Source organism: Nyctereutes procyonoides, unplaced genomic scaffold (assembly GCF_905146905.1).
Source record: "Nyctereutes procyonoides isolate TBG_1078 unplaced genomic scaffold, NYPRO_anot_genome, whole genome shotgun sequence".
Taxonomy (NCBI): Eukaryota; Metazoa; Chordata; class Mammalia; order Carnivora; family Canidae; genus Nyctereutes; species Nyctereutes procyonoides.
The window spans coordinates 23153141-23178568 of NW_026575037.1; the positions used below are offsets into that span (position 1 = coordinate 23153141).

General features: G+C 38.7%; 1 long non-coding RNA gene across 2 annotated transcripts; it reads right to left on the reverse strand.

Moving 5' to 3' along the window:
- Positions 1–16632: 16632 nt before the first annotated feature.
- On the reverse strand, positions 16633–20840 carry LOC129505997 (uncharacterized). Of its 2 annotated transcripts, none has more exons than XR_008663651.1 (3): positions 20715–20840; positions 17433–17502; positions 16633–16943 (listed from the first exon to the last, which is right to left on the reverse strand). It is a non-coding gene; the product is annotated as an uncharacterized LOC129505997 (long non-coding RNA). The 2 variants fall into 2 exon arrangements; XR_008663650.1 differs by having other exon boundaries at positions 16633–16999.
- Positions 20841–25428: the final 4588 nt, after the last annotated feature.

A 25428-nucleotide genomic window follows, 5' to 3' on the forward strand; every position in this document is an offset into this window, starting at 1 on the left:
CACCCAGCATGGCAGGTGCAGCTTACGTATAAACTCATAAGCCTGCAGGTCTATTTCAGATTTTAGGAAAGGAGATCCCACATGAGGACTGAGAAAGCTGACACGGCCTTCCATAAAATGCAGATCTTTTGACAGTGAGTTGTTTCTACCCAAGAGTTAATAATCTCCTTTGGATGAGGAAATAATATAAGGCTACCAAGTTGCCTTTGGTCATGCATAGATCCTCATTTGTTTCCTGGAATTTGAAATGGATTGGAATGAATTCATCCATACTTGTGTTTCAAGGAACCTTGATGAGTTTAAGGATTTAACCTGGAGTCATGGAACACAAAACTTCCTGGCTCACAGTACAATAAATATATTTTCCTGGACTCAATAATTCAGTATAATTAGAAGCATGAAATAGCCAGCTAACTAGCTACAGGGAGACAGTGTAACAACTGGTTTCTGCTCACATGAAAGAGCTTTGACAGTAGAATCCGAAAACTTCCAAGAACCAGGACCATACATGGTCAGATCTTGGGTGGTCATAATGTCAAGGCATCTCAGGTTCAGAAGAGACTCACATATCTCCTGTTTCAACTCAGTGCTAGTTCCTTGCCAAATGGTTCCCAGCCCATTGAAGTTTTTAGAAATCTAGAAAAAAAAAAAGTGCCTTATGGTAAGGCACATGATTTTAGAGGAAAAGCATGAAACAGAAATTACTGAGTTTAATTTAAACTTTCTTACTTCCTAGTTTTCTCACCTGTCAAATGGATTTAACAAAGTGTGCCTCTTAATACTGTTTGCGCTATTTCTGAGAAGATGAAATGAGAACGTCTGTATTGCTTCTTCAAATGGAGGAGATAAATACCATCGTTATTTTTAGTAAACAATAAAGAAACTGAAGTGGTAAAAGAATTGCTCCATGTCCCACAGGTAGAGGGGCCGAGCTCATATGCCATGTCTCCCCGAACCCTTACCCTTCGTAGATGTTTAAAAGGTGCTTGGAGTGTTCAGAGTAAGTTCTCCACGTGGAGTGCGTCCTACTGCTGTTTCTCCTATGTAAGAAATTGGCCTCTAGCCTCCTCAGACCACTTCACACGTCTTGCTGCGAGTGGGGAGTAGTACAGGCTGGACACGTCAAATTCCCATTTCAGCATTTTCTTTCTCAGGCCAAGTCCTCATTAAATGGAAGTTTATGCCCCAAATTGCTCCATAGCATAGTGGTGAATCACAATGCCATTGTGTTCGATGCCCTAGTTCAAGCCCAAGATCTGCCACTCGCTGCGTATGCCACCTTTGGAGAGTTATTTCATCTCCCCTTTTCTGCTTTTCAGTGAAGATGATAGTACTCAAGTCACAGTGCTCACGTGGATTACATCTGATGATCCCTCTGACTGGGAGTGATCGGAACAAAGTGTTGGATAAACGCTGGTTGTTCCTATCATGTCCCTGAAGCAGGCACAAAGCAGGGGCAGGCTCTGTGAGGTACTTTCCAAGTGGTAAGACAGGAAGGTGGCCTACCGACGAGGCTTTCTTTTCTTAGAACGAGGGACAGTCTTTCTTCATAGGGTCCTGCCTTTCTGTAATCTTCTATGACAACAGGTACCATGTGCCTGGTACCAAGAAGGTACAAGCACGAAGGATGCAGTTCAGGAAAAGCTTCCAGTCTGTTCACACATGCCTCTGGGATCAAGCCTCCTTGCTTAGTGTGTCCTGTTTCCTGACTTCTCGGACTTCAATTAGCAGAGCTGAGAAGCCTTCAGATGTAGGAATAATGAATGCATCAGAAGCACTCACATATACTCATTCTTTGGGGTTATCTGACAGATTCATGACTCTCCTGACTAGTCATTTTCCTTGCAAAATGCATTTTCTGACTGATGCTCAAGACCCCAACGACGTCATGCTACAGATGACTGTGGTAATTTCAGCACATAGTAATTCACCGGCCACATTCATTTTTAATATATTAATTTCATATTTTCATGTTCATCCAGAAAGACTAACCGTTTCTGATCACAGCCTGGAACACATGTCTCTAATAACAGCTCGTGTTGGGCCAATTTTTTTTTTTTTTAAACATAAAGATACACGGGTTGTTGAGTAGTTTAGATATTCTGAGATTAAACTGATGAGATCAGGCAAGCCTGACTGCTTTGTTTTCTAGAAGTCAAACAGACTGCAAATTTACAGGATATAAGTAGTTCAGTTAGACAGCGAGGCACCACCAGGGAGACAAATGCTTATTAAGTTCATGGATTAATGCAGAAGCGGTGTGGAGAACGCTGGTGCAAGGGCTGAGTCTTTCAGCTGTATGATTTGAGCATCACAGTTGTGGTTGTAGTGACAGGCTGCCGGCCGGCACAAACACAGCCAGTGTGCAGGGCAGTTAATAAAATCCCTACAAATTAGTTTTGCTTTTGTTTGTGTGCTGATAGTTTGCTGTATATGAGAATTTTTTACATGAATTTCTTCAGCTCTTTCAGACTAAGATACGTATGCGAGCAAAGCTGATTTAAGCGGGATTCTAAGGTAGCAAACGAGGTTTTGAATTAATCATAGGGAAAGATGGTGAACAGTTCACGGCCAAAGTTACTTTTTCCCCTAATTTTTAGATGGCTGGCAGATAATAAATAACCTTTCTTTTCATGTTGCATGGAGTTAGCCTTTAAGGAAGAAAAAAAAAAAGAAAGAAAGAATATTCTGAAAATTGAGGATGAATTACTTTTCTAGCCAGTCTTTGTTTTCTTCCTTTTTCTTTTACTTACTCCCTTTCATTTGATGCTTTTTGTGTTATTTTTCTTCCTATGTGTCTTTATTTTGATTTTGTCTTTAATCCCATCCATACCTTATTATGCTAAATGTTTGCCCATGCCCCCTGCTCCAAATGATGAAGCACATTTGGATGGAGGAAAAACGAGCTTGTTGACTAAAGAATCTGGTTCTACGTGCAGCTCTAACATGAAAGTGTTACCTGGGATCATGGGCTGAATAGTGTCCCTTCTCGCTAAATTCATTCATTGGAATCCCACCCCTCCTTAGTACCTCAAAATGGGACTGTATTCGAAGATAGGGCCTTGAAGAGGTGGTCACATTTAAAATGCGGACTTTAAGGTGAACCCTAATCCAATATTTCTGGTGCTTTTATAAGAAGAGGAGATTAGGACACAGGCATGCACAGAGAAGGGCCAGAAAGACCATGTGCAGACACAGGAAGAAGGTTGTTTCTCAGAAGAAACCAACACTTCTGAGACCTTGATTGTGAACTTTTAGCCTCCAGAATCGTAAGAAAATAAATTTCTGTTGTCTCAGCACACAGCCGGTGTACTTCAGTAAGTAGCTCTACCAAACCAATATAACTGGTTTAATATATCATCATTTCTTCACAAGACTCAAGGTTGCACGGATAAAACATTATTCTATTATTCGTTCAGTCAACAAACAGATGCCAAGATACATCTCATCACAGTAACCAAGACAGGAAGCTAGGGATTCCTACCCTCGTGGAGCTTACCAAAATATTACATGCAAAGTGCTTTGTAAATAAAATTGTCAAACACACTTACTCTATTATTGGAAATGTTTTTCTTTTCAAAAGCATTAGTGGAAAGGGCTTGCATCAATAGGGCAGTCAAATTCTAAAGCTTGAGATTATTGCGTGTATTTGTCTCCATAGTAATGGCTAACATTCATTGAGCACTCAGTATTTCAAAAGCTTTATTAGCAATAGTTTATTTTCGTAATACCACAAATGGGTAGCCGTTCATTCTTTCCTCATTATACAGATAGGAAAAGTGGGACAAAGAGAATTGGAATAACTGGCCCAAGATCACACGGCTAAAAATAGCCACAAGTAACAAATCAACATGTGGAAGTTGAAAACAAAATCATAACACCATAAACCCAGCAAGTAATGAAGAGTTGTCCGAAGTAACAGTTGGAGGGAGTCTTCCAGTGAGCCAGGCTCTGACCTTGGCCGTGTGGGCAGCATATTTCAAATACCAAAAACATGGTCAGTGAAAAGAATATGACTAAACTGGGAAAAGGGTGAGATATATTGTGTCTGCTGATCATTTTAAAAATGCATCTGCAGGAGTTGATGCAGAAAGAGAATGGAAACGAGTCAGCAAAGGAAAGAGTGCAGCATAATCACATAACCAGCAGAAAGTTTAGTACAATGTGACATATGCCCCCCAGGACTTTGTCAATGGGGCTTCTTAAATATCAGGTGACAGAGAGGAAGGAGCAAGACTATCTAATGGTGGTCTCCAATCTTGCCTCCTCCAGAGAATCACTTTATAAAAATGTTCAATTTCTGATCATTCCTAATTCCTAACTGGCAAATGAAAGAGAAGATACCAGAGCTTAAATATGGATTGAGTAGAAGACCTAGACTTTAGGTATATGACTAAAACAATATTAAACAACCCTGCTAAGAATGCATTCTGGAGCATGTGTGTTTATGTATAAATTCCTTTCTATTTAAAACAAAAAATAAAACAATGACAAATATCCAAAGACCGCATTGGTTGGTTTTGAATAGGTAGCAAAACTGTAAGTCCATTTTCCTCTACGACAATTTTTTCTTCTCTTTCAAAGCTAAATAACTTAAGTCTTTGGAAGCCTATAAAGTGCCCTAAAGTGCCCTAAATTATTTTAATCCTTCAAGTAGTATAAGCATGATATCAATGTTCAAGAAACTCAAATATTGCAAAACTAAAAAAATGATATGCATAACACATGACACATTTTCCGTTTACAGAAGTGTTAGCTTTCCTACGGGGCTGATTTGTTATTGCTTTGCAGGAAGCCAACTTCGTGCACCTGTATTGAACAAATACTGTGCTTTCTAGACTTTCTAAAAACCATGTAGCTTCAAGTTTAAAAAATTGTATAAATAATCCAAATAGGTAATACAAATAAGAGAGAAGTGAAAACAGTCACCACGTATTGGGAGCAAATGAAGGACAAGCTTGGCAGGGGTTGTTGAACAGTTGAGGATAATCCAATGAGCAGAATATGGTGGTTTTGCTGCTTTGATTGGGGCAAATTTAGCTAGAGTTTGTAAGAGAGCTGGACTAGGAAGACATTTAACACTAATCTCTTTATATGAAGATAGTCAATCCGTAATGACACTTGTTTATGACACGATTTGACTTTTATCCAATGTCAGTGGTCAGAGTCCTTACTTTTCTTATGGTACCACTTTGTTCAGTTTTCATAAAAATGTTACTGTAGTTGATTGCCTTTTTGATACTAGTTATTTGATGCTTTCTCTGCAAGAGGATTGTACTCCTTGCCCCATCAAATTCAGACTTGGCCATGTGACTTGTTGTGGTCAATAAAATGGGAGCGGGAGGGAAGAGTTCTTCTTTCGCTTACAGGGCCCTTGTGTGGTTTCACCATTTGCTCTTTTCCTTTGATTTGAGAACGGCGTATCCTTGAGAGAGAGAGAGGCTGCTCCTTCGGTCTGGGCCCAGGAATGAAGAAAATGTGAAGCAGACACAAAACCAAACCCTGCTGGATGTGTAACGTGTATCTGAGGAAGACCTCTGTTGCGGTCGTATGCCACTGATAATGTGGGGGTCATTTATTACTGAGTATGATCTACTTTAAGCTGATTGATACAACTTTCCAAATGAAGTATCTGATTTGGCCCAAGTATGGTTCAGATACTAAAATGAGTCACACGACCTAGGTCCAACGTTTGTTCTGGTTCTCCTTTCTTCCTTCTTTCTTCCCCTCTCAACTGTTTTCTGTGACCTGTTATGGATTGTAACCTCGGTTGGTACATTTATAGTCCCTTAGTATATCTAGCAGAGTTCAGTAGGGGTCCTCACATAAGTAAATATTTATTTAAAAGAACTATAAAAACAGGATTAGAGTTAATCCGATCTGATGCCCTCATTGCACGTAGGCCTGTAAGCTGAAGTCCAGAGACACACGTTGCTTTGTCCAAGTTCCTGCAGCAAGGGAGTGACACAAAGTAAACTAGAAGGCTAATATCAAGGCTTTTGGTCCAAGACGGTTTCTATTAGAGGCTTCAGCCTCCTCAAGGAATTTCAAGATGCTGCAATGAGCTCTGACACAATATTTTTGTCTTTTAAACATTTGGAAAATGACTCATATATATAACAGACACAGCAGGAAAACAGGCATGAAGGATTTAGGGAACAAAATTATAACTTCTCGGTCTGTTTCCAGGAATTGAGAAGAGACACTGGAGAAGCAGGAAGGCAAGCAGTGTTGGCTACCTACCCTTGCTGGATTAAATAGGAGAGCTCATCAAAACAAACTCTGTGGGGCCCATGAACACATGAATCTTCCCATCCAGTTATTTCTCCCCCGCAAAAGAAAAAGGAGGTGGTACAAATGTACAGTGAAGATCCATTTTCTGGTTTCGCTTCACCTGGGAAAATTAAACTTCTCTTCTCCCTCTGATTGTTATTATAAATGTGTTGGCACCATTATTTTTCTACTCTTCTCTTCTCCTTCATTTCTCTGATACTATACTATTTTATATAAAATGACATGGATCTGCCCTTAAATTTTGTGCCTTCTTCCAGAGAATCAGACCATGAGAATCACCATGACAAGTTTATTAAGAATCCATGGCCAGGACCTCCAAGTTCTGTCAGTAAAGGGCAATGCTCTGGCTCACCCCCGGTCTCATTGCATTCTCTTCCAAGGTCCAGTTCGAGTAAAAATAGAGATTAATGCATTTTTCAGAGGCTTCCCAGTCACCAACCTTCTGATTTTCTTCAAGGACCCTGGCTCATGCTGTCTCCTTCCTCAGTCTATGCCTTATGAGGATACATCCTCAAATTTTACAAGTAATGCAGACTGAGTTTTATTGCCCAAATGAAAGGTCCATTTTATTGAAGTCCAGTATAAGATGAGGTAAGGCAGGAAAAAATATTTCTAAGTTAGCAAAGCTTAAACCCAACAGACTTTAATATTTAGGAATGTTTTAAAGTGTGTGCTTTCCCTTTATAAAGTATTATTCCAGTCATGCCATTCCACATACCCCAAACTGTTAATGACCCCAACTGCCTTTGCTAATAAGCACACCCTTCTTATTCTGGCATTCTGGAATCTCCAGAGCACAGCATATCTGATTTTTATATGCCCCTGCTTTCTCAGGCTAGAATCAATGTGTTATTCCCCTACCCCCCTACACCTTCCCTTCCTACAACCCACATGTGTGCAGTTGCTATCTCTGAAGGAGTTAAAGAATGCGTTCCTTTTTCTTTATGTTCACTTGCATGACACATATACATCACTGCCATTTCTCCTCTAGATTGAGAAATAGCCTCCTAACCACATCAGATCTTGCCCCCTTCCAACCCATCTGCAATCCATAGACTCATTTTTTTGAAAGTATAACTCCTATCAAGTCAACCTTCTGGATAAACCATCAGTCTTCCCCTAGACATTAGGGTAAAATCCTACAAGTGGTCTCCAAGTACTGATTTCATGTAACTCCTTTCTAAAACACAACTTCATCTTCCTTCTCTCTTCTGAGCTCCAGCCATACTGGATTTCTCTCAGATCTTCAAACAAACTGTGTTTTCTCTCACTCCAGGGTTTTCATACATTATTTTCTTTGGCTGGAATGTTTCTTCCATCATCTTCCCCTTATTTGTCCTTCAGGTCTCAATTTCCTCTAGGTATCTCTGGCCAAATGCTTCACCCAGTAGAATCTTACACATTTCAAAGTATTTATTATATATATATGTTTAATAGAGTGGAAAGGGAGGTATCCATCCTGTCTATAGATGTGTCTCCAGCAGCTAACAAAATGCCTAGAATGTAATAGCTACTTAGAAGCACATTTGGTGTGTGGCTATTTTATAAAATTGTCACCATGTTGCTCAGATTTCATTATAAATAATCCTTTTCATGAGGGCTTTGCAAAGGGAAAATGATTAGCTGGGGTGTGGTGGGAAAGGGAAGGAAAAATAGAGGAGCAGGAGATTTGTAGTGATAAAGATGTAGAGGATGAGCACAACAAAGTCCAAAGAAAGTTGTACTTATGGTAAATAAACCTTAAAGAGGAGAAAATGCAAAAGGGGATATTGACCCAAAAAGGGAGGATGACAAAAAGGACTCTGAAGAACAATAAAAACCCTTAGACAGTTAATTGATTTTAGTGGTTCTTGCTTTCTCTAAGAAATTTGAGCAATACCCAGAAATCAGCCTAGAAAGAAACTCAGTGTTCCAGGCCACTAAATAGAGCTTCCAGGGTTTATGTGTCTGTTATTTCCCCACATCCCAGACCGGAAAAACACAGTCAGAGAAGCACAGGCTGCTCTACAGTTCATCAGGCATAAAATGCTGACAGCTCTCTTGGGATCTCCATATCGACAAGCAAAGCAGCCCAGCTTGTCAGATATTATCATTCCTAGCTCAGTCAGCACTGTGGGTATCTGGCCCTGTGCTATTCCATGGGGTCCTGAACATCTAGACCAGATGATTTAAGTTCTCACCATGTATTGCTAAGATTCCTGTGTTTTAACTTCGTGGTCTCAAATCTTTCATTGGAGGTTATGTCTATTTACTCCATTGCAAGACAGAAAATCCCATTATCTAAAGTCTGTTCACACAAAATATTTAATAGCTGCCAAAATGTGTCCTAGGCTATAGAATATCATAGTGTGCATGAATAGATGTAAAAAATGGACATTAACACCTATTACGCATTTGTTACATACCTATGTAGCTAGCGGTGCATTAAACATTTTCATATTTATAGAGAAAGTACCAAATACTATTTTCCCAATGTTAATAATATATCTTTGGCTAGATACTGATTCTATTTTTAACTAAACACTGGGTACTGTTCATTCGGATTACAACTCAATGCTGGATCTCCAAAACAATCTTGAGAAGGAACAGAGTTGGAGAATCCACACTTTCTAATTTTAAATTTTACTACAAAGCAACAGTAATCAAAATAGTCTTATCGCTGGCCTAAAGTTATAAGTGTAGGTTAATGGAAATACCAGTGTTCTCTAGATTGAAGTAGCTTTTGATGACAGAAACAGCAAAATTGCATTACGATGGGCATAGAGGACAGGGTGAACAACTGTGGGCATTTTTGTCATTGATATACCACAATCGACCTCCTTTCATAGCTACTCACGTTGTTTCCACATACATAATTTCCCCATCTCCTCCCAGTGTCCCCAAATTGTTATCCAATTGCAGCACGAGGTGCAAAATTCAGTATCTTGGGTTCTCCTTCAGGTCCTGATATGGCACCTTTTGATTCAGAGAGTTAAGAACTAAAAAAGACAAGATATTTACCCCACATCGTGTTAACATACAAACATGAAAGAGGAGCTTGATACCCTTAACAAGAACTCTCATTTGAAAAGGTGATGAATAAGAGACACATCAGTATCCGAGTCAAGGTCCTCTGGAATCTTATTGAGTAAGTATCAGATTCCAGGCTCTGGTTGTGAAGAATATTCCTTGATTAGACCCCGGTTCTTCTATCTGGAAGTATTTCCTAAGTCAGTTGTTCTCTATGGCTTTTGGCTTCTCCTGTAGAATCTTGGCTTTGCTGTCTGAGACTGACTGCCTCTTCTCCCCTCCTTGATCACTTCTGAAGACAATACTGGAAAATATAGACTTTGAGGAAATTTCTCAGTTCGTTCTTGCCAACAGAAAGTCGAAAGCCAAGAAGCCTTTTTGATTTTTGCATAGTTTCACTTTTAGAGTGGTGGCACTTTTGCTGATATAACTCCCTTAAAAATTTCTTAGGTTTTCTATGAATCTGGTTCCATCCCACTCTAATTGTGCAAAGGCCACATCTACAGGTCAAGAGATAAATCCCTCCCACCAGATTTAATTATAGTTATTTAGGGTATATCAAGTCCTTGTGGGATAATAGCCTTAAGATTTCTTAAGTCCTTTTCCCTAGGTGAGATGACCCACTGGGAACCAATTTAACTTTTTCAGAAGTATTACCGGGGCTTGTATAAGCACTCACTTTAGTTAATCTCCTCTCCAAACCCTATTTCACTTTCAGAATCTTTTGTTTGCTATGGAGACTAGAGATAAAAATCAATTTTATTTTTTAAGGCAGTAAGACCTTTCTCCTCCATAATTTCTCCAAATTCTTCTTACAAACCTTGGTTCTATCTTCAGTTTGTCTCTTCCTATATCTTATCATACACGGCTTCAAGTAACAAATTGACACTTTCAATATGCTACCTGAAGGTCTCCTCAGCCAAATGTGAACATTTGTTACGATTTTTAAAATTTTTATTTATTTTTTCCATTTTCCAAGTGAACACAGATTTTTCTGCTACTACTGCATAACCTGGCTCTCCTTTTTTTCTAGCCTTATAATACCTTTTCTTCCCCCTTTTGTTTTCTTCCAGATTTTGCTAACTTTTTTTTTTTTGCATGGGGGCATTTTTTCAGCTTCTTCCTGCCACCTGGTTCCAAAGACAATGCCATATATTTTAAGTTTGGTATGGCATCATTCCTTCCAGGTACTAATTTCTGTATACATTATTTATTGCCACAATAAGACACAGTAACACCCCAAGTATAATGGACTAATTAGCAAACATTTATTTAATTCAGAAGTCTGCTTCTTTGGGCTGGTCTTGGCTGATAACCCATTCATTTGTCTACAGTCAGCAAGCCGATCAACCGAGGGCCCTCAACTTTCATCAGTTTATCCTTGGCATATTCCATGGTGTTCTTAGAGTCCAAAAAGAGTGAATGGAAGCATACATGTCCTCTGGAGGCCTAGCGACAAACTGGCACCCAGTCGCTTCTGCCTCATTCTATTTACCCAACAAGGTCATAAGGCTAGCCCAGATGCAAGAGGATATAGACTTCAACAACATTGCTACAGACATATTATAAAGATAGAAGTAGAGAGTTTTGGCCAATGTTGCAACCAATTTACCACCAACCCCTCTTATTTCCTCAGGATTCCATATACAAATCCCAAAGGGAAGATCCTGTCCATAGCATCTTCCTTCAAAATATAACTGGAATCCATTCACTTCTCACCCTTTACTCCCTTTACTGCTTATGCTCAAGTCACCTCTTTTGCTGTTAACTCCCTGTTATCTATTCTTCCTGAATGAGTCAGATCGCATCTTTCAATTCAGAATATGAAGTCAGATCATACCACTGACCAGATTAAAAATCTTTGAATGATCTTTCTTTTTAGACATAGCGAAATCCAAGTTGTCTACAATTGCCTACAGGTCCTACAAATCTGGCCCTCTCACTTCTCTCTGATGTCCTCTCCCATTCTGCTCATCCTTGTTTGCTGCCCCACCATCATACCAGTTTCTCTGCCCTTTCTTGAATAGGCTAAGGTTTCACCTTGGCACCTTTGTGCTCGCTATTTCTTCCATTCAGAATGTCATCCTCTCACTTTGATTTCTATTAAAAAATAAATTCTTCAGAGGTATCTTCTATGACCCTCTATCATCTCTATCATAGCTATGCCCCTAATCCCACTCTATTTCCCTTTGGACTTATACATTATCTATCTATCTGTTTGTTTATTTTTTATAGCACAATTTCTTCTAAAAAAGCAAGCTCCTTGAGTATGATAATGATGCATCTTTTTAAAGTTGCTCTATCTTTAGTGCTAGAAGAGTACCCGGCACATAACAAGTACTCAAAAAATAGTATTGCTGAATGAATGAATGAATGAATGAATGAGTTGATGTAAACTTCAGACAAAAGCGTGGACCAGTAGAGCTGTTGTACTTAAGAGTTTTAGGTTGTTAGAGGGGGCTTTTAGGCAGCTCCCAGTGAGAGCTAAAAGGCATCTGAAAACATTTGAGAATTTAATGGTTTATTAATATTTTGTGCAGGTGTAGACACAATCCATGGGCACTCTCTGAAAATGTTGCAGTTCCTCAAGGCTCTGCCTAATTTTCTCAGCAATGTCCTGTATACTCGTGGGTTAATTTATTCTGTCTACACAGAAATGCAAAATGTATGCAACCATTCCAGCCTTCTTAGCACCTAACTGCTTATCTTTTCTGCCTATTTTGATCAGTTATGGGGGTTTTCATCTCAGCCTGACCCAGTCTACACTCATGTTCTTTCCATTGAATTTAGTCCCCCTCTAGCAGTCTCTCTATGGATGACACCATCATGTCCCCAGCTGTTTAAGCCACAGATGTAGGTGTCACCTTTCTCCCGTCCCTTCCACATCCAACTTCTAAATCCTCTGATCTGTCAACTTCTCATGCTCTCTAGAGTCATAAACCCACCTTTTATCTGTTCTTCATATTCTCTATTCTGTGTTATATAACAATAAAGGATCATGTATCATAGATGTTACATAATCTTGAAATCTTTTTCCTCATAAAATTTTAAAATAGCAAAGCATATATTCTGCTTTTGACTTATTATATTAATAATTATAAAAATAATGTTTTAACAACATTTGTAAATTATTATTTATGATAATTATTTGTTATTATACCTCTCTATATTCTGTGTTGTGTTTCAATTAAGATTATTTATCATAAATGTTGCATAATTTTGGAACTTTTTTCTTTATGAAAATTTAGAACAGCAAGCAAACATTTCTCTTTTACAGAAATTCCAAAACTAAATGCCCAAAGAGTATTTTTTTTTTTCTTTAAAAGAGGCAGGGGCTAACTTGACTTAAATAAAATTAAACAGACTTCTTTTTTTTTATAGAGATATAGACAAGAGGAGATTTATTTTTTTATTTATTACAGATACACAGAGAGGGAGAGAGAGAGGCAGAGACACAGGCAGAGGGAGAAGCAGGCTCCATGTAGGAAGCCTGACGTGGGACTCGATCCTGGGTCTCCAGGATCACGTCCTGGGCTGAAGGCGGCACTAAACCACTGAGCCACCCAAGCTGCCTTAAACAGACTTCTTAAAACATTTTGCTTTCTTTATTATTGCTATTACACTAGAATATTTAGAATTGAATATAATCTGATCTCTATTATTCTGCTTTGGATCATTATTTTATAAGAATCTATAACATTTTTTTTTGGCTTGGAGAATATTATGTTCCTTGTACAGTTATCTACTAACAAATTCTTATGATTTGTATTAACTGTCAGTCTATTCTTTATTTATTAACCCAATCAAAAGTCTAATTGTTTTCACAGATGAGATTAATATCTTTCACCATTACTATTAATTGCTACATCATTTTACTAATCACAAGTGTATATTTTTCTATTGATGATTTCGATATATTTAACGCATAAAGAGATTTTTTTTATCAACCCAAATTCTTTATAGATTGCTCATCTACTTATATTTGAAGGAGAGTAGATATCACTGGCAAACCTTCAGGCATGCCTGGCTTATATTACTAATGTTGAGATGCCTAGCAATTATGACGGCAGCTTCCAGGATCACACACTCCTTAATCATATGCAAGTGCAGTAATTCCTCTAATGACAATGCTCTAGGCATTCTTGGCCTATTAGTGGTCCTCCAGAGGCCACGGCTGAAGTGGAATGGGAATTTGAGTTCCAAACTCTCTTGCTCAACATGCTAATAGTAACTCACAGTGATCTCGAGGAAGGTATTATCATTCCATTCCATTCCATTCCAGATGAGAAAACTGAGACTTAAGAATGTGGGATAATGTAGCCAAAGTTGCTGGGCTGATAAGAAAGAGGTGGGGCCAGGACTTAACCGGTTAAAACCTGTTTTCTTATCTGTTATCTTAAGAGATCATTGTCTAGTGAGAGGGGAAAATATAAGATGACAAATAGCAATAGTACAGAGTGGACAATAATGAGAGCCGTGACAGTTCCAAAGCTGTTATCTCTCATCATAGTGAAGTTGGTGACCTCAACTTGCCCTCATTCTTTGTGGGTTCTCCTATCCTTAGCAACTCAGAGCACTGCATGGGCCTGGGCCTGGCAGATTATCGATAGATCTAGTCTATCTATCTATTATCTATCTATCATCTATCATCTACCTATCATCTATCTATCTATCTATCTATCTATCTATCTATCTATCTATCATCTATCACCTATTTGTCTATCAATCAATCTATCATCTATCAACTATTTATCAATCTATTGATCTATCATCTATTTATCTATCATCTACCAATCTATCTGTCATCTATTTATCTGTCAATCTATCATCGATCATTCATCATCTATCACCTGTATCTATCATGTATCATCTATGTATCCACATCACAGTCTCCCTTAATTCAGCGTTTAATCCAGCTGTTCATTTTTATTAAAACCACAGAGAACACACTTATCTGTCAAACTCAAGCATATCTCAGCTTTCTTCTAATCTGCGAATCCTCTGAGGTAAGGACTGAACTAAGCCTGGCCTGGCTGCCTGGGGGGAACGTGTTTGTTGTTTTTAACAGTCTAATGGGGCTATAGAAAGTAGGGCAACCAGCTGAGCAACACTCCTAGAAAATTTGAAGCGAATCCAAGGACCAGAAAGATGGCTCCCACATGTTTCCAATTTCCATTTTTTTTTGTTCTAATCATTTTTGTATCATTATCATGAGGTTAAAATCATCATCATAAGTCTTAATTCATTTTATTGTAGTCCTGTCATTATGCAAAGTAGACATAATGGTGATTTCTTTTAGTAAATAAGTATGCTGAAAGGATTTGCTTTATTAATAGTTTACAGAGCTCTGTAGAGCAGCGAAATTTCTTCAGATACAGTAAACAGTGTTTCCATCGATACATTCTTCATGAGTCCTAGAAGCTTGTCGCATCAACTGAGGCCTCTCCGATCGCGGCTCCATACTTCTGAGTGAAGAGACGAGTTGATGAGTTATGTAGAGAAAACAGGAGGTTAAAATTATTTAGATAATAAGCTACATCTGATAAGTAATTTTCAAAATGCAGGTTAACGATGCACACAGATCGTCACAAATATATTTACCCGTGGGGATATGTTCTGAGAGAGAAGTTAAACACATGTTTATTCTATGCCAAGGCATTTTTGGAAGTCAGCAAAAATTCAGATGCAGGAAAACAAAAGAGACAGTAAAATATTTTGAAATTCTTTTTTAAACAAAGAATGCATTTAAGGCATGGTTTAGTATCATGTGTTCACGTGAATTTCTTCAACAAAAGGAAATCTATTGAAGATTCAAATTCTGTTACCTGCCAGAATGAATGACTTCCCATTACTACGTATATGATGTACATGAGGCAGGAAGCTCTCTTGGGGAGGGTGGTTGTGGTAGTTATGTTGACCAATTCGTACTTAAAAACTGGTCCAAATGACATTTTATTCTTGTTTGTTTAAAAATTGATATGATTAACCTACGTGTGTCAACAAGTTAAAATTTAGGATAAGTAGAAACTTCAAGTTTTGCCCTGTAGCTGTTCATGAATTTTAATAGCAAAAAGGTAGGATTGTCTTTCTTGGTTCACAGTAATTAAACTGTGTACTCTTAGGATTGATTTTGCAAGGTGAGGTCTCCAGCTTCTTGAACATTCTTACTGTGTGTCCTCTTTGGCAGGGGTGGAGGGATGAGAGAGCTTTCTAAGGCATTTGGACAGCAGGTGTTCCTCTGATCTTGCCCGGTCTTCTCCATTACTACAGATACAAATCAGAACCGGAAGCAAAAAAACAAAACAAAAAAAAGAACTGGAAGCAAGATTTCTTCTTTTGGTGCCTAACCATCACCTTAGCTCCACCCCTGCTCTAGTCTGGGGTTCCCACACAGGATTCCCATTGGGTACTATGCACCTTGGGTTTTAACTGGTATCATTGCTTATTAGTTTCTACTTCATGTGACTGATATTTTTTAAAAGTCTGCCCAAATGTAAACCCTGTTAAGTCATTCTCCATAGTTCCCTCTATTGTTCAAATTCCTTAGAATGACAGACAAATTCTTCAGGGGGTGTGAGGACCACCTGTAGCTTACTTTCAGCTCCTGCACATACATATCTCTTTCTCACAGGTATCTTAACATTTCATTCCAGAAAACTTGTCATTCTCCTGGCCTTAATGTTTTAGAATTTATTGTTCTGTTTGATGGGAATGCACACTCTCTGATCTTTCCACCGAATTCAAACTTCAAAAGTCAGATCAAACGTAAGCCCTGTATTAGTGTCCTATTGTTGCTATAACGAATTTCCTTAAGTTAGTTTCGTTAAACAAAGCAAACGTGTTATCTTACAATTATGAGAGCCAGAACTAGAAAATGGACTTAACGGAGCTAAAATCAAGGTGTCGACAGGACTATCTTCCTTCTGAAGGCCCCAGGAGACAAGCTGTTTCCTTTTCTTTCCCAGTTTCTAAAGGTCGCCTGCATTCCTTGGCTTGTGGAATGGATGGATTCCTTTCTCCGTCCTCAAAGCCCCCAGGATGACCTCTTCAAAGCTCTCCACCTAGCTCTGACCTCCCTGTTCCACTTAGAAGAACCTTTGGGATTACACTGGGCCCACGAGATAATCTTCCTCTCCTCATTCTTCATTAGCCTCTAGTTTTATAATTAAACACATTTAGAACTAGATCCTATGTCTACTGTACATGCAAAATAGGTCATTTGTAGGATCCACTGAAATAGAAATAATGACCAAGGATGCAATCGCTGTCATGAATTACAGAATTTATCGTTTATTTATGATAAAGCTTAACATTATTTTAAAACCTTCAGGGTAAAATCTCTCTGTTACTAAGGCCAGATTTCAAAAGAGAGAGAGAGAAAAAAAAAAAAGGATTCCAGGGCTTGCCATGATAAAATTGAGGAATCCTTTGAAGTGTTTCCATCTCTTAGGGAAATGAGAAGTACCTCTGGTCAGAGAATGAGTTCTGGAGCAGCTTCCCAACCGAGCGCTGACCTGCGAGGTGTCGGTATCCGGGTCCACAGCAGAGTGTTGGCTGCTCCCAGGCCCGGCCAACCTTCGCTCTTACCAAACATTAGAAGTGAATCCAGGCTTCTGGGCTGAGTTTCTCAAACATATTGTCTTTGTACCATGTTAATATAATAAAAAGGCTTTTTGTAGCATTTTCCTGCCATATCCTATTTAAAGTCCACAAAAACAAATATTAATTGCTATGTTTTAATCCAAATAGTCATTATAGAGCTAATGTTCTTAAGAATAGAAAACACATGTTTAAAAAGCATGTTTTTTTGTTTCTTTGGTTTTAATGAGAAACCACATTTGTGAATGTCTTTGGGACTTGCCCACAAATGACAGAGCTTGATTTGTGTTGTCTTTGCACAGATGGTGGGTATGTGTTGGGGGGATAGACTCACTGACTGTAAGCTACTGTTAGAGCTTACTTTTGCCTCTGGGTGTTATTTCACTTAAAAATGGGGTGTGGCCTTCCATAACAGAAATCCCAAGTGATAATGACTTTAATAAAAATCAGAGTTCATTTATTCTCTCAATCGTTTATGAATCCATTCATTCACCTGGTGATAATAAGAAACTGAGAGGTAGGCAACTCACAGCTGGCGCAGGGGCTTAGTGATATCCTGATGGCAGGTGATGGTGTTCCCTTGGACTTTCCCCAGTCATCCTGCCAGACAAAGAGGAAGGGAAAGCAAAGGACATGAGTTGGTTCTCTTCTAAAAAATCTCTTGATGTAAATATATACAGTTTCTTGGCAAGCCTATCCAGATTCTTCTCTTTATATCTTGTTGGTGAGACTATAATGGCTCCCTTAGCTCAAAGGAAGTGAGAAACGCTTGTGAATTGTTTCTGTTTTTTTTTTTTGGGGGGGGTGTTATTATGTGTTTAATTTTTTGTTTTTCATTTTGTAAAAGATTTTATTTATTTTTACTTGAGAGAGAGAGCATGAGCAGTGGGGGAGGGGGCAGGGAGGAGCAGAGAGAAAGGGAGAGCCAGGAGCAGGCTCCCCTCTGAGCAGGGAGCCCTACACGGGCCTGAATTCCAGGACCCTGAGATCACTACCGAAGCCAAAGGCAGACACCCAGCCTACTGAGCCACCCAGGCACCATCGTTTTACATTTTTTAATTAAATCTTTTTGTTTTTTAATTCCAGTTCATTAACCCAGCGTAATCCTAGTTTCAGTTGTATGATATAGTGATTCAGTACTTCCATACATCGCCCGGTGCAAGCACACCCCCTGATTCCCATCACCTATTATACTCAATGCTTACATTATTTACTTTCTTATTAATTTATAAATTAGTTCATAATTTTGTGGCTGGACACACTACCCCACAATGTCCACTGTCCACCGGAGAATGTCACAATCTCTCAAACTAGCCATCTGCAAAACTATTTTACTGTATAGTACTTTAACTTTGTATTGTGACTCCGAATCACATAAAATGCAAGTTAACATAACCCTAGGATGATTATTCCTCAAGATTTATTATAGAATTCCTGTGTAGGCTGGGTTTCTCCAATGATCTTTAATCGGTAACAAAGAAATTGGGAATGATGTTTTTCAGGAGAAAAGACCTTGACTATAGTTAATAAATTGGGGCCTCACTTTTATAATTAATTCTATGTTTGTTTAGAAGCTTTCAGAAGACTTTAGCGTCAAAGAGAAAAAGTTCCAGTACTTTTAAAGGTGATTCTAGGTGATTTTGAAGTCTTTTCTTCCTGTGCTCTCTTTTCCACATCAGGGGAAATGTTCCCCCCAAGTGGGCTAAGAGGGGACACTCTAGTTTACAGTTGACCAAGCCATGTCATGTTGTCTGTCCTCCTAGAGGAAGATCCCAGAGACTAAGAATTAGAAGACAGAGTATCTATTCTTCCTTTTGCTGAAACTTCTCTAACTCACCTTCTACTTTTGTAAATAAGAGTTGTAATATTTAGCTTCCCGACATCACAGAGTTGTTGTAAATATAAGGTAAGATACGTAAAAACACATCAAGAAATTTTAAAGTGCTACGTAAATTATAGGGAATTATTGACTTCTCAGAGTAGTTTATAAAATGCTTCTTAGAGATAAGAAGAGTACTTTGCGTTAACTTCTCCCACAAATGTTTTATTGTGAGAAACAGAAAGTAAAGGGGTAATTCTATCTCCTAGGCAATGTAAATTGCAGGGGGGAACGTAGTGCGTCACATGGATTATTTATACCTCGGTTACAATCACGTATCTTGAATATAATGATAGCCATTGGACAAGCTTTATCATCTAACTTACATTTTCCAAGTTTTAAAGGAATGTTAATAACCATCATAACAATAATTCTCAGTGAGGATTCAGTTAATCATTATAACGATTCTAGGGCCTAAGTGCTGTTATTATCCTCGGGTTACGCGAAAGGAAAATGAAACAGAGATGTTAAGAAACTTGCAGAAAGTCACAGAGCTAAAAAGTCACAAAGGCAGGATGATCTCTTAAACTTCCCACTCTGCAGCTTGAGCTACTTATCAGTGAAAGCTACACAGTTAAAAGCTTTCTTTCACATTACTGGAAGATAAGTTTATAATATCAATCATTGATTGAGGAAGCATATTGCACAAGCTCTGCATTTCTTTGCATTCCTGAATCTGCACTCACAAGGCTATGTTACTCAAATCTCTGGTCTGTTTTGCCGGCTAGGGATCTGGCTTAATTTAGTTCCCAAAGTGTTTTGGACATTACGGTCTCTACACTTCGGACACCACAAGGAACTGCTAAAATAGATGTGTAATGGCTAATAGGCTTTGAGGCTTAGGGAAACAATCTATACAATTCTGCTCTCTTCTCAAAAGCCTAATGTAGGATGCATATCGTTACCCAATGCCTGACCTTGTCAGATCCCCCATGTGTTCTGGGTCTCAGCTTCCATATCTGTAAAATAGAGATAATGGTACCCAACCCACAGGGTTGGCGGGGATTACATGAGATAAAAGCCACACAGTAAGGTTCCTAGTATATGGAAAGCTCTTAAAGAGTGGTGGCTGAATTCTAGCAAACTCCTCTGTGGAAATGGGGTGATTCCATGACCCATAGTGTTGTCAAATTGATTGACTTTGGATTTTTTTTTTCTTGTTAGCCAAGTGAGTAAAAATAGAGCTGCCAGAGCACAACAGGAGGATGCCTATAGGATTAAACTCTATTTCAAAAATAAATTCTAACAGAGCGAATATAACAGCCATTAACACTTTTCCAAAACATGTGATACAAAGTAACTTGATCAAATCCTTGTCAAGCATATGTTGTACATGAGGGTTTATGATTTGATTCGGAAAGGAATTCCCAATCTGAGAAAGAATATCAACTTGTCGCTCTCAACATTGACTACATCTGACCAGATATAGATAAGCTATTTTAAACACTCTGGAATATAGTCACGTAGCCAACTTTAGGCACCAGCTTAGTAGATCGAGTTAAGAGTAGAAAGAACTTGCAGCATTCTCAAAATGCAATAAACGAGCTTGCACTAGGTTACAGCTCTCCTCCTATGCGTAGTGCTGAGCTTTCTCTGCCCGGGGACTTTTCAGTTAAATCAGTTGAAGGAATCCAAAGATTGGGTCTCCGAACATTAACACACACACACACACACACACACACACACACACTCATGCATGCACATGCATACACACATTCAAACTGAAATGGCAGCTCTACACTCAGAAAGTAATTTTATATGCAAATATCTAGTGGGACTCTAGCTCTGCTTTTTCATTGTTCATCTAAATATAATTCTCATGATAAAAATGAGTTCTGATCCTGTATCTTATTAAGTGTAGGGGACAGATTAGGAGTCCGGGCAAAACTTAAAACCAAAAAAAAAAAAAAAAAAGCTCATCATCAAGACTTACCTATTTTGTCTTGTTTTGTTTAGAGCACCTTCTTCTTTCTCCCACAGGACTTGTCTCTAGGTATGTAAAGGTTCTGGACGCAGGTAGATCTAGGTGGTTTCTTAACCTCTTTGAGTTTTGTTTAGGAATCTGGAAGCTATGACTAATGACAGCTGCCTCTGAGGGTTCTGAGACTGATCTTACAAAATTACCTGGTACAGTGTTGGCATTCACGGAATAGTACTCATTATTATTCACTCTGTCACCTGGCTCGCCTGGATTTATAGCTTGGTCCTATTCATGTGATGCTGGATTTTACTGAAGGACACACACACACCCAGACACACATGCATATCCACAGAAATATACAGACCAGAAACATATATACAAATGCTAAGCAGTGGGCTTTATCAGACATCACAGAACCAATGTAAAAATATGACTAAAACATTTTTTTCTACCACTGAGCTAATTCACCCTTAGTAGAGGGGGCAGTGACTAAACAAATTAATTAATTTGCATGCAAGTAGTCCCACGAGTAGACTAATACATCATGCACATGAGCAATGATAAGCAGTGAAGCTGGGCATATGGTCAGAAAGGAGATAGAGGAGGAGGAGATGAGATACCAGAATCAGCCAACAAATGTCACATGAAAGATAAGAGAAGATAGAGGCAGCGCTGAGGTTTTTATCCTAGGTGCCTCAACATGGAAAACACTATGGAGCTTGCTCAAAAAACTAAAAACGGACTTACTGTATGATCCAGCAATTCTGCTTCTGAGTATGCAAAGAACACAAAAACACTAATTCAAAAAGATGTATGTTCCTTATGTTCATTGCAGCATTATTCATGCAGCCAAGCTGCGGAAATAAGTGAAGTACCCATCAGTGGGCGATACACATATACATTCATATATAATAAGGAATACTACTCAGCCATAAAAAAGAATTAAAACTTGCTATTTGGGACTATATAGATGGTATTATGCTAAGTGAAATAAGTCAGAGAGGAGAGAAAAGATAAATACTGTGTGATTTCACGTTTGCATGGAATTTAAAAAGCAAAACAAACAAAATAAAACAAACCAAAGTCAGATGGACTGAACAGATGAGTCATTGCCAGGAGGGCAGGTTGTGGGGCGTAGGCAAAACCGGAGAAGGTGGTCAACAGGTACAAGCTTCTGGTCATAAAATAGGTAAGTCGTGGGGAGGTAAGATGCAGCATGGCGGCTATGGTTGATAAGAGGGGAGTTACGACAGGGCATACTGGATCTCTTGTGGTGATCATTCTCTACTACACACAAATGTCGAGCCATTGTGTTGTACACCTGAAGCTAACATGATGTTATATGTCAATTATACCTCAATTAAAGAAAAATCACAGCACATTGGTTCCCTGGTGGTGCCAAATGAGTTTCGCAAGTGTTTGAAAGCCCAGAGAGACCGAAGTGGAGTAGGTGGGAGTAGATAAATCAGTGCATGTACAGCTTACACCCCCCAAAAGATCAGCAAATGAGGATTCAACACCACCAGTACGGGTCTGCTGGATAACTCAGCCAGATATAACAAACTATGAGAGAGGGATATATCACTATTCATTTCAAAATCCAGTCCTGGGATCCCTGGGTGGCGCAGTGGTTTAGCGCCTGCCTTTGGCCCAGGGCGCGATCCTGGAGACCCGGGATCGAATCCCATGTCAGGCTCCCGGTGCATGGAGCCTGCTTCTCCCTCTGCCTATGTCTCTGCCTCTCTCTCTGTGTGTGTGTGTGACTATCATAAATTAAAAAAAAATTAAAAAAAAATCAAAATCCGGTCCTACCTTCAAATTAGCCCTGAATCTACTTTTCATTCTATATGTGGACCAAATAAAAGATGGCCTAGCATCATTGTTTATATCATAAAGATTATCCTCATCTCAGAAGAGCATTAAATCTTCACAATTTATTGAAAGTCCAATTGCCATAGATTGATAGTGGTTTGCAAAATTTCTTAATCCTTATTGAGCTCACCAAAAAAGTGCTGAGTTCAATAATTACTACCAGGACCCCCACAGTTGTGAGATTGAGAAAGATAGCTCTTGTGTAGTTATATTCCCTCCTCCGAGCTCAGATATATATGTGTGGAGAGGCTCAGGCTGGATCAGAGGCAGCCTCAGGGTGGGCACCACATAATCATCCATCCCACTAAACGTTCCTATGCATCATTTTTGTACAAAATCTGTTAGCTCAAATATTTTCCTTCTTATTTCCACATGTCTTTTTGAGTGCTTGCTGTTATATTGCAATTGGCAGGTTTCTTTTATGAGTATCAAACAGAGCAGGGCAGTCTTCCACCCCTACCACGAGAGCAGAGATTTCCCAGAAAATTACAAAAGCTTCACAATCACCCTGAAAATTGGGTTGCATTATGAAGACTTGTCAATACCATGAACCAAAGGTGAGTAGTTCCTGGAATTGCTCAAACAGTAAATAAAAATATTAAAAAAAAAAACACCTAAAAGGAAGAGACAAGGAGCTTTTATCAAAACTCTATTACAAAACCCTAAAACACAAACACATTCAGTTCCAACCAAATGTCTTTTCGTGCTTAAGAAAGAAACGAGAAGAAAATGAGTTTCAATTTCTTTATAGCTTCTTCCGTAGAGGAATGTATAATACCCGGTCATCCCTACTGAGTACGCTGGCTTTCGTACAAACATGAAATCGAAACTCATAAAATGATTTTACTGTCTTACAATTAAACAATCCTATCACATACGTAACACTGTGGAGGGAAATCATGGAGTTGAATTCTCTCCCTTGACTCCCGCTAAAAACTGGCAAACTGTATACGACTTGCTTTACATTAGGGGGACCCTCTTAGCCTTCTGGCGTCATTTAATCATATCAATGTAGTCAACGCTCAAATGTCTGGTATTAATAATCAGTTTGTGAATTAGACACACTCTGATTTTCTTTTTCACTTCAGACTATCCTTGTCTCTTAGTTTTGGGTGTCGTTTTGTTTCTGTTTTTGCTTGTGACCCTGACTGTGCTTTGGTGTCTCCAGAAGTGGAGTAAATACAAACCGGACACAAAACAATCAGGCTTGGGTTTTTTGTTTTGTTTTGTTTTGGGTTCATTTGTTTGTTTGTTTTGGCTTCTCTATTAAGGCCTAGGAGAAAGCAGGCTCTAGAGAATCTTGAGGTTTCAATCAGTTTCAGTCGCTCAGGTTTTCCTGCCTGCCCTGTCTTCCTGGCCTCTGCAACTAACCCCACTGCCATCAATGAGAGTTGACTGAAGAACTGGCAAAGTGGTATCAGAAAGAATAGCGTTACCTGAAACATGGAGACTGGTCACCCTTAATTCTGTGTCACACTTTCTCATGTGTATTACCCACTTTGCTTTCAAAGTGAGGCACGCCAACACCAAATTCCAGGGGGTAACACAAGGGCAAATGGCAGAGCTGTGATTTGCACCCTATTGCAAAGCCAGTGCTCTTTCCTTGCCTCCAAGTTGATTCTTCGTGAAAGTGTACGACAGCGACAGTAGATGTCAACTCGGGTTTAACGATGTGTCTGGAGGTCTCTAGTTATATCAAATTTGATTTTGTGGATCTCCCAGGTCCTGAAGCCTTGATCTAGTCTCCAAATCAAAGTTTCTTGTTCCCCATGGTTATGATTGTGTTTTCACATATTATTTCAAATATATATTGGTAAGAACATACTAGAAAACCGTCTTTGATGGTGGACTTTTATTCTCCAAATAATATACTTGCCCTCACTGGGCTTAATCAGATAATATGCAGAAGAGTTTCTGGGAAATGAGTGTCTTCTGGCTTGAGTTTAAGAGATGAATTTGGGTCTCTCATTTTCTAGGTATTTTTCTTAAAGATTTATTTATTTCAGTAGGTCTCCTATTAATTTATAACTCACTAGTTTTGGCAACTGTAGTATATGAAACCCCCCCTCCCTCTCCCTGGAGTAAAGAGAAATGCCATTTTAATACAAAGACATGATGCTAAAAATTGGCTGATACTTAAAAAATCTGACTTTCTTTTATAATGACACTTCAACCTCATTTATTGTTTTAAAGTTAAAATTAAGACATTTTAGAGATGCCAATAATTTTAAGGCAAATGATTTTCAGAAACGAATTCTAGGATAAAGTCAACATAGTCTCATTTCCCCTCATTAAAAAAATGTTTATAGGTTGTAAAGTCAAAACATACAATTTTTATAAAAAGAGTTAAATAAAATATTGCAGTTTCCCAGAAAATAGCAGTTGAATAATGAAATAATTAGTCATTTAGCTATAGAGCTGCTTTTCTTTAAATCATAGAAACTAACATTTATGGTGTACTAACCTGTCATTCAACTCGTAATATTTAATCTTCACAGCTACACAAATGGGGAACAAATGGGAAAATTGAGACTGAGAAGGATGGACAAACTCTAAGTTCACGCAGCCCATAATCGATGGTACCAGTTCTTAACTCTACATCTTGGCACAGGTTCCACTCTCTCATATCCCTCTGACTCTTTCTCTCTCCTCAAGATAAGGAAATTAGGACCAGGGGCCAAGAAAGAAAAATCTCGTGAAATAAAATGGTTCAATGTGGTGCATTTCTCTCAGAATTGGGCATAGAATTCAGTTAAAAAAAAATCTCATCTTCAAAAACACTTACCACTTGGAAATATTTGTATAAAGTGTACTTGCGACTGATAAAATGAAAGCAGTTGCCAAATCAGTGTTT